This window comes from Rattus rattus, chromosome 13 (genome assembly GCF_011064425.1).
Source record: "Rattus rattus isolate New Zealand chromosome 13, Rrattus_CSIRO_v1, whole genome shotgun sequence".
Lineage (NCBI taxonomy): Eukaryota > Metazoa > Chordata > Mammalia > Rodentia > Muridae > Rattus > Rattus rattus.
In genome coordinates, this window is record NC_046166.1 from 34,633,646 (window position 1) to 34,642,751 (window position 9,106).

Genomic DNA, 9,106 nt, shown 5'->3' on the forward strand with positions numbered 1-9,106 from the left:
AATGTTTCCCAGTTACTAAAAGTAACTTTTCCAAAGGCATAGTATATAAAAAATGTATCAATGAATATATATGAGTATAATATATGGTCAATGAATACTTGCCACCTTTAATATATGACAAAGTGCATAAAGCTAGCAGTTGCCAAAGCTGGGGTTATGGTGATAACTAGCCATTCTTTAGGTGCTAATTTTATCCAGTAAACTATGGTTTGTAGTCTCACTACAATAGCAGTGAAACATGACTGTTCACACAAGTGCCTGCCAAAAGTTGTTACTGTTACAAATATCATGGAAGCAACATAGAAGTAATGAGAGGGTGTCTGGGTTAGTTAGGTGTCTGAGACAATGACCTTAAAGCTAATATCTTAAAGCAGATCAGAGGAGGAAAGGCACTTTCAGAAACCAGAAAATGTATGCAGGGGCTGGGAAGGGCTGGCACATAAAGAGCTAGGATTTCATGGACACCAAATTGTACTCATAGGCCAAAGCAAAAGGGATGTGGGACACTGGAAGCAGAGGCTAGAGAGGAGGGGCACAGTGTGTTGATTATGTACATTATACAAATTGTATAATTCACTCTTACCTCAGTGTAAGATTTTAGGAGGGATGTGATGTGATCGTATGTTTTATTAACTCTTGCTTGAGTCTGTACTTTCATGATAAGGATCACGATGCTAAACAGAACATTTCTAAAGCAAAGCAAAGCAAAACAAAACAAAACAACCAAAGCACCACTTGTTTCTATTACTAGGAATTTCTTCACTTCTTTAACTAGTTCATTTGTACTGGAAATAACACATGGAAGTTATGAGTACAGAACCCACATACATTAAATACACAATTTTTACAAATAAATGTAATAAATATATAATTTAATTTTATAAAATCTTTACATCTTCCACTGAAATACACCTAAGGATATGTGACTGAGACACTGTTACGTTCCTAAATGTGCTATTTACAAAATGACTGTAAGCTACTTTTGGAAATATCTAAAACTACCTAATGTGTAACCATTGAATAATATTAACACATTTAAGTGTTTAAAATATATTTATTGTAACTAACATGGTGGATACAGTAAAACACAAACAGATTTATTAGGACATAAATTTATGGTAGGATTCATAAACCGATTCATTTGTTATTTCAACCATGTTTTAAATATTGTAAACAAAAATGCAAAAAAAATCATTATTTTAATGAAAGCAGAAAGGAAAGGATACTTACATGGTCATGTATTATCAAATACTAAGAAAACCAGACTCTTGGATGCTAGTTCTCTGAAAAACTATCATCTAGAAAAAGAATGTGGCTACCTTTCGTGTGGGTGGTCGTTGTTCGTACCTCATTGATATAAACAAGTTGTCTTTTGGAGTTAAAAGTAAAAAAAAAAAAAAAAAAAAGAATCCGTGGCCTGTAACTCCGATTAAAGAGCATGCATCCTGCTCTAACAAAGAATTTTTCCGTTTCTCAGGCCAGCTGGAGATTGGCAGGAGAGCAGCGCTGAACTGTGCGAGTCGGCTCACGGTCCAGCAGCGCTCCCAGGAGGGCAATGGCAGGAATAGCAGGCTCACAGGCTGCTGGAGCAATGCGAGGAGCCACAAACCCAGAGACTGATTGGGAAAGTAGCAGATGAGGCAAGGCAAGCAAGCACTTAGGATACAGGCCAGGGCCCGCAAGACATGTTTAATTTGGAGGCATCTAGTGGCCCCAGTAGCTTTTGACCACCGAGAATGTTACATGAAACTAGAGAAGAAAGCAGAAGGAAGCGAGGGTGATTTATCTCCCCATAATAGGAAAATTGTCACATTTGAGTATGCAGGACACACACTTAAATATTTAGACTCCATGGTAACTGTTCTCTAATGCCAGTTTCATAAAGCTGTGCAACTGAACTGCCACCTGTCTGGTTTGAGAATAAGAACGAAGAGATATTGTGATAATGAATTGCTGTCTTGCTGGTCAGTCTCTCTCTGGTAAATTTGGGGTACAGCAAAAATTATTCCCGGGGCATCAATAAACTGTACAGATTGTTAATTTATTATTATTGTTATATATATTAAGAGGCGAGGAAGAATCAGAGACAATATTGTTTTAGCAACATTAGATAGTAGGTATGATTAGATTCTCAGGCATACATATATATGTAAAGAGAACTGCTGAATGCATCCTTATCTGAGGGTTCTGGTTTCCTGCCCTTCGCGGCTTTTTAGGCCAATTAATTAGTGTGCCCTGATAGTCACAGAACATGTTTGATGATGTTAGCCCAAAGCCTGTTGTTGAAGTGTAAGTTCATGTTAATCAAATTGTGATTAATGCCAAAGCCGATATAGTTTCAAAAAGTTATTTTTTTCCTTACAAGCCACACGAATATTTGAATCCATAGACCCGAAGATGAGTTATTTTTACATATTGTAAGTAGCTAATAGCTCCAAAGACTAATGTTTTATGAAGTACATACCTTAATGTCAAGCATAGGGCTCTACTTTGATAAAAGAGACCCGGTCTTTCCCCTTCGTAGAGCTTGGAGGATAAAATTTTAATTTCACAGCAATAATTGATTGCCGTTCATTTTCAGCTTGCTTTAGAATAAAGAGAAAACTGGTCCAGGTTGTTTAAAGGTTTGGATAGAAAGTTAGGTGTATACACACTGAGTTGACAGCAGCTGAATAAGGGGATCTGTGGTAATAACAAGGCTCGAGCTGTGGTGACTAGGAGCTATAGTTAGGTCACAGTCACTGTGCATTACACAGGATTCCAATGCAACCTCACGTCAGGGGAGCAGGTGTTATTCACACTCGATCTCAGGAGCTCTGAGGCTAAGGTGCATTTAAACCTACTGCCCAGCTCACACGAGTAAGAGGGCATGATTTGATGTATCTCACTCCCTTAAAAAAATGTAGACAATGAAAGAGAGTTAGAAAGAAATAGCTAAGAGTATTAAAGACTTTGGCCCGTAGAAATAGGGACTCCCAGAGATGGGTGTGGGAAGCATTGTGACGGAACACAGTAACTGTGGTCCTTGCCTCTACTTTTGTGTTATTTTTGCTAATTGCAGCCTTTGTCTCCTCAGAATGTTTCCCTGATTACACTTGAACCTGAAAGGTTAAGTTGTGTCAGAGACAAAGTTATATGTAGTCTTTAAAAAGAAAGGTAGGTGTGTGTGTGTGTGTGTGTGTGTGTGTGTGTGTGTGTGTGTGTGTGCTATAAGCTGATTCTATTCTATTCAGCCAAGAGCAAGACATCAGGAATTCTTAGCAGGAGGCAAATGTGTGGTCAGAACACGTTCCTGCAGTCAGAGGGTACTCAGCTGAAGGCTGCTTCGGACATGGGGGCAGAAAAAGCTTTGTCTCCTTTTGTTCACAATACAATGCTGACACGGCTTTAATTATCATTTTATAAACAGTGGAGTTGGACCATCCCTTCACCATATGGGACCGGGAGTGATAAATATGCTAGATATTGGTTTTTAAAGAAAGGCAAATGTAAATGCAGAGTATACTCTTTGTACGCATCATATTTTTATGAGGCTGCTGAAGAGTAGCCGAGTGTTGAATCAAATCACGAATTCTCAAGGCCATCGTAATCAAAGTAGGAAAAGTATATATTTGCTCGGGGAAACATCTGTTAAGGAATTTCTCCGGAGTCTCATCAGGAGTTGGCAAGCTTTACAGCCTAAGCTACGCTTTCATTATTGGCTTGTCTGCAGACTGGTTTACATTTGGTGTCTTCCTATCGTTAATTCACTAGTAAAGAAATAAGCCTTTCAATGGTCTGCCGTTGTTAATAATGTCCCCTATGAAATTCAGATACGTAAGTAACTCGCTGGCTCATATTTTATTCAGTTGTTTTCTTGGTTTTCTATGCACTTGAAGAGACTTCTGGAAAGGAGAGAAATAGTGAGAGGGAAAATTAAGCATGAACCTACCCATGATACCTTTGAAAATGCCAAGAGCTGTGTGCTTTAGTGCTTGGTTCACAGTCATCACAGCATCATTTTGAACATTTCACTATTATTTGGAATGAAATGCATAACAATAATTTTAGATCCCAGTAGGGATGACCTCCGGAGAAGCACATACTTTTATGAAACTATCAAACTGATAATCAGTTATTGTGATTTTTTGAATCTTCCCCCACAGACTTTTGTTTGGGAAGTTTGAAGTAGAAAGTGGGAGGTAGTTTACTAGTAGTAGCCCTTTGAAGGCCACACCTGCCCATGGTTCCTGCCCTAGCTCTCTGCTTCCAGACTACCATTTTGTGATCTCCTGGTCCTGCATCACATGTTCTTACCATCATGAACTGCGCTGCTTCCATTCTGCGATGCCTTTCTATTTTAATTGCTTATTAAAGCAGGGCAAGGCCACATTGCATCTGGGTCTGGAAGCAAAAAAGATGAATGCTTACACTTACCTTGCTTGTTCCTTTTTTTTTTTTTTTTTTTTCATTTAGAGCCATAGGCTGTGGAAAGATGCCACTCAGATTTAGTCTAAGTCTTCCTTCCCCATTTAACCTAATTTGAAAACTTTCTCACACATGAGTGTTGAGGTTTATCTTTAAGGACATTTTCGATCCTGTCAAGTTGAAAATCAATATAACCCACCCCGCTTTCCCAAAATGATACCAGATCCCTCTTAGAGCATGAGCTAAAATAAACCCTTCCACCTTTAAGCTGTTTCTGCCAGGGGTTTTGTCATAGTAATGTAAGGTGTAGTGGGCTTGACTTAATGCTGCTTGTATTATAATGTTAATTTGGGTCCCCCAAACTGCTTATACAGTGTCCCCAAGACTGAGTGACCCTGCACCCCAGTTGGTTCTGATTGGTTAAAAAAGATACCAGTAGCTAATGGCTGAGCAGGGCAGACAAAGGTGGGGCTTATAGGGTTCCCGGGCTTGGGATGGAGAAAAGAGACAGGAGGAGATCCACCATCCCTGGAGAAAGAGAAGGAGGAGAGGGAGGGAGAGGGGGAAAGGAAAGAGGCCATGCCTAAGAGCAGTGGAAGACAGGGACCCATAGCCAGCTTGTGAAGGAGCCAGGAGAGTGTTGCCCACTTGGGCAACCCTCTGGGTCCAGGGCAGTCAAGGTAGAATATAGAATTTAGTAAGTAATAACTTGGGATTATCAGCAGGAGGTGGATTAACCACGTGGAGGTTAAGAAGTGGCCCATCTGTTACGCTGTTTAAGGCATATCAAAAGATAAAGGCTGAAAAAAAAGATAAAGGCTGTGTGTGTGTGTTTCATTTCAGAACCCCTAACATTAGCGTGGGTGTGGGTAGCAGAACCAAGCTGCCACCATCACTGGGATTTATTTAGAAAAACTATTGCTACTGTAAGAAATGTAAGCTGGAATTAAAGTGTTTTCTGGAAAAGCCAAAGAGAAGAAAAGCACAAAAACCATCCTCTCTGACAGAGTTATATAAAAGATACATCATAAGTGGCGAGTATAATATCTGTCATGGAATTGTTGACCATATTTGATATTAAAGTCCATTGGTTCATATCCTGTTATTTTCACCTGTGTCTCCATTTTGAGCTTTCCATGTGTCACATATCCAACACAACACTGTATTGAAACCCCTATCAATGACTGTGGTATAAAATATATTGGAGATTTGCAAGGAAATTATTTCTAATGCATTTGCTAAACAATCTCTAAGACTCATGGATTAGAAATATGGAATAATAGTATCGTATCTTTCTTTAACACTTTACATAGTTAAACTCTTGCTATAACTCTATTCACTATTCACTATTTAAACAAGGACAATTTTTTTTTTATGCATGTAGCCCAGTATATAGGGCTTGCCTCTCACATCCAAAGCCTTGGGATAGATCTCCACCACGGGGGAAAAAAGGTAGTATTCTATCTGTGTAAAATATTAACCCACAGTTGTTGATGCTATTATTAGGTCTCTGTGATTGTTTAGGTCATCAATCTCTGGCAAGGCGCTTTCAGAATGCTTGATGATATTGCAAGCATCAAGCTGTGTTGCATTAAGAAGTGATGAATCTCTTTCCAGGTAAAGCTCTGGCCTTTGGCTATCATAATGTATCACCATTTTGTTTACAAATGGGCATCCACTCTGTTAAACGGCAATGGGGTGCGTGAGATCTGCCTAACAGGGAATGTTGGTATTTGCTAGTATCAGAACAAACAGTATAATCAGAAGTCCAGGGGAAATGGCCACAGTCACTTGTAAAATGAAGGGTTTTAGTACACTGAAATCTCTGTGGTCTAGGCATTGAAATGACTAAAACTATTTTCTTAAATGGCTTGATCATCACTAATATGCTTTACATATGTAAATTGATTTTTTTCCCTTTGTGGCAAATCAAACCCAGTGCTTCACGGCTGCTCAATGTGTGTTCTACAATGAGCGTCACCAGAAGGTAAATATCTCATTTTAAAACTTCTATTCTCACTTCAAAATGGCTTTCAGGGTTCTACCTAGACAAAAATGTATGTCATTATACACACATCTGACAATTTACAAATTCCACATGAGTCTCTTTCAGACCTTTGCTTTTGATTCCTCAAACCACCAGCTATTAAGTATAACCATCATTTAGTACAGTTGTAAACAAAAAAATCTTTTCTTTTCTAGGAAGTACAAACACTCAATGAAAATGACTTGATTTCCTCTTTTGCTGACTATTAAAAGGCAAATTTATGCTACTTTTATGCATCATTAAAAATAATCAAAGATGACATTTTGCACTTCTGGAGGAAGAAAACTGCCTGCCTGCTGTCACTCTTGATACAGCTTTTGCTATTTTGCCTCGGATTTGTTTTTCTCTACAGCAGCAACATTTTTTCTATATATTTGTATCATAAATATGGTTAAGACTCCCCTCTTTTTCCAGAAAAAAAATGCAAAAATTCAGAAGTCTGTAGAAACAGTATCATTACCACACCAGAAAATGTTGCCAAATCCTTAACAATTTGATACATTCATATATTCCAAAGAAAGGAAACATGACAGAAGAAACTACAGAATTTTGTCTGTCTTCACCTGTCTGGTCTTTCTTTATTCACTCCTGTTAGACTACTTATTAATTTCACTTCATGTTTATATTCATATTGATGTATGATTTATCCTTAATTATGTTGTATTTTTCTTAATGTTTATGTATACATGTATAATACATACCACTATGTAACTTGCTTTATTTCTCAGTATTCTACTGAATTTTTAAAGTGTTTTAATTTTTTAAAATTTATTTTATTTATATGAGTACACTGTAGCTGTCTTTAGGCATACCAGAAAAAGGCATTGGATCCCATGTTGTAAGTCACCAAGTGGTTGCTGGGAAATGAACTCGGGACCTCTGGAAGAGCAGTCAGTGCTCTTAACTGCTGAGTCATCTCTCTAGCTCCCATTCTACTGAGTTTTTACTTCTGGATTGCATGCAAGTTTTATATAATATGTGTATATAATTACATATTTAATTTCTTTTCTTGAATGTCAGCCTTCATATTTTGAGAATTTTTGAATCATGACTAAAGTTTCTTTTTCTTACATGGTTGTCATAAAGACATTCCATATCTGCCCTTAGAGGCATTACGGGTGTGGCTACTGTGTCACATGTGTGTCGGTAGGTGGCAGAGAAGATAGAGGCTATGTCTGTGTTCAGTGTTCTGACCTACGAACATCTGAATGATTAGTAGCCTAACATACCCTGAAAAAAAAGCAAGTTGGAGATGACCACCAGTCTGGTATGAGGGGTCCTGGACAGGGAAGGAGCCTGACATGATCATTAGCCTGGCCTGGTGGGCTCCTAGGTTAGGGAACAAGCCAGAAACTAGAAGAACCCTGCCTGGAATGACAGGTACTGGGCAAGAATGAGTCTGAGATAGAATATCTTTGGACAACCTGGTGGGCCAGATGAGGAGTGAGCCTAAGACGACTGACAGACTGGCACCATGGGGTCCTGAGCTAGCCTGGGATGACCCCCAGTCCGGTGCTATTACCGCCAGGCCTGTGGGCAGACATGTGATAAATGACCCCTTCCCTTTACCATAACACAAAGCACTCTTGAGACTGCTCCTGAGATAACCCCAGACACAAAGAGACCCTGGGCACCCTTAGGAGGAGCAAGTGCTAGAGAAACGAAAGGGAAAGAGAAACAGAAGGATATGTGCACAATGAAGAGAGACAGAACTGGAGATTTGAGGGTAGTAAGGAACAGCCCTATGTGAGTAGCTGCTGATGCCACTTGAGAGCACAGTGGGGACCTGACTTGTGCTGCCGCTAGGAGTCATGGCTGGGTCCTTGGCCCTACAGCAGAAGGGGGTCTGTTACCACCACAGGCCAGGGTCTGGATCCCTGGTCTGGTTTGTCACTTGGGGACAAATTGATGTCTTAGGACTCTGCAAATCCGTCCTTACCTCACACCTGGGCATAACTGTCCCTACCCCACATCTGAGCATCATGGGAGAGCTGGCCCTGAAGGCATGAAAGCAAGAGCACTGACCATGTCCCTAGTTAGCTGCAGTACTCGAGGAAAGTGAGCCCATACACTGCAGGAGTTGTGGGTCAGCAAGCCGGAAGATAAGAAAAGCATAGGAGAGTTAGCCCAACCACTTGTCTCTAGGTGGTGCGGATGAAGAAGTGATACCCTCCTCCCTGCTCTGTGACTAACCCCCTGCAGCAGGTGGAAGAGCTTGCCCTGGGGTCATGAAAACAGAAGAACTGGTCCTGCCTCTCACCAGCTGCAGCGCTCAAGAGATTGGGCCCTGATCCTTGCCTGGGCAGCCCGTTAGAGTTGACCCTGAATGTGGTAGTTTTGGGTGAGCCTTACTGAAGGCATAAGAGTGGGAGAGTACAGGCTTTCCAGCTCAGATACCTCTCAGACCCAGATCCAGGTCTTTGATTTGACCAACCCCAACATCTACTTCATAGCTGAACTGCTGGAGTACATGAAGGGGCTGGTCCTACAGATTCCAAAACTAATCTCTATGACAAAGGGCAACAACAGTATATACAAGAGAAGTCCAAATGAAGATCCAGTATCTTTAGAGTAGAAGAAGTCAAAGGTCTCCTACCAGAACAACTGCAGTGAACATACGTATGTAAAGAGTTGTAGAGAAAAGGGTATACT

General features: G+C 40.1%; 1 non-coding gene across 1 annotated transcript; it reads left to right on the forward strand.

Moving 5' to 3' along the window:
- Positions 1 to 7,550: 7,550 nt before the first annotated feature.
- Positions 7,551 to 7,682, forward strand: LOC116915121. The gene has a single exon (XR_004389802.1). It is a non-coding gene; the product is annotated as a small nucleolar RNA SNORA17 (small nucleolar RNA).
- Positions 7,683 to 9,106: the final 1,424 nt, after the last annotated feature.